Raw genomic sequence first — 1,690 nt, forward strand, 5'->3', positions numbered from 1 at the left:
TCCGCGCCACCCCTATCTACCCACCTTTCTACCACTCTTGCTGCACCTTGTGTGTGCAACCCACGAGATCGGACGAGCGAGATAGAAAGGTGGTTCCCGAAACCAGTGGAAACGGCCGATGACGAAGAAAGTTTCGACCGTCGATCGTCTCTGTCACGGATTTATCGGGGAAACGGATGTTTTAACGGGGTTAGCGAGTTATATTTACAATTACTCGGAGAAATGTTTCGAGACAACTTCTTTCCTTTCGTACAGTTCACGTCCAATCTTTGACACTTTCGCGCTCCTTTCTTTTTTTTCGTATCGGGAATAATTCAGTGGTGCCGGTCGACAATTTACGAGAACGGATACGAACTTCTCGTCGTTATTCTTATTGAAGCTGGGCCAGAAACGGGTAAAATTTCTAATCGAGTTAAGAATAAAGTTACTTGGAACGATTTATTACGATGTTATAACGCTTGTGTCTGTTCAAAATCGATCCCGTTAACGGGAGAATAATATTTTTTTCCTCTTTTTTTCTTCTTCCGCGCGCGAAGAAAAGTTTGATCGGTTTGTTGCGGTGGAAATGGAAGCGGAAGATGAAAGGCGGGCGGAGCATGATCGAGCGGGCAATAAACGGAAGTCACGATATCGGAGGGGGGTGAGAAAGAGAGAGTGGCGGCGGGTCGAATTGGTGAATGGAAATGTGGCGGGATGAGATGTATTATCATGAAATCGCGTTATTGAGATCTCTGCGGGTGAATTAGCCTCCCTCGATAGTTTGCGATGCACGAAGCAACGTCTGTATACATTGGCGAACATCGGGGATTTCCTGTCGGTTAGTTTGACACGACGGAAAATAGGTATCGCGCGGAATGCGGGATCCAAGGAAGACTACCTATCGCAACCGCCTACCTATCCGTGATCAGGCCACGTTCTCGACCAAATCTATTACGCTATGCCATGACCTCTATTAATTAATCGATCGATTGTCCAATCCATTACAAGTCTAATCCTCACCGATAATGCCTGTGGGATCGATGAAAGTTTTTCCATGGAATTTTAAATATCGCTCGATTTTTTAATATTTTCTTCTCTCTCTCTCTCTCTGTATCTATCTAGCTCTCGCTTTCTTCTTCGTCGCATAAGAGATCGCTGGCGGATGAGAATAGAATTTAGAATTTATCGAGGGAGGGCGCGACGCGGTGTGTGGCAACAACCTAAGCGCGTGTACGCGAAAGGCAAAAGGGTTTTCGCCCTTGGAGGGCTAGGTCCGGCCACCTAGAGTGTGTCGTGGGCTTTCAGGAGGGGGCGAGGATTCGAAAGAGGAGGAAGACAGGGTGGAAAGGACGGGGTTAGCTGTCAGGGAGATAAATCGGTCCCGGCTTAATTAAATCTTCTTCCGTGCTACCCGGCCAAGCCAGTAGTAGCCTGCTGCCGGACACCATCCTCGGAGGGTCCAATTGTTTCGAGGATATCAACCCTGATTTAGGAGCACGCGTATTCCCCAAGTACATCGCGAGTACTACCTGACCAGCACTCGTGATCCTCCTTACGGACCCCTTCTTCCCCTCCCCCGATTACACTCGTTTCCTCTCGAAAAACGTCCGTTCGTATCCATTGCTTTTAATCGACGCTTTTAATCGTAGCATAAGATCGGTAGAAATTTGCCTCGAGAAATCGAAGGTGAAAATCGAGCGTGCTTCCAATC

Source organism: Apis dorsata, unplaced genomic scaffold (assembly GCF_000469605.1).
Source record: "Apis dorsata unplaced genomic scaffold, Apis dorsata 1.3 scaffold_209, whole genome shotgun sequence".
NCBI lineage: Eukaryota > Metazoa > Arthropoda > Insecta > Hymenoptera > Apidae > Apis > Apis dorsata.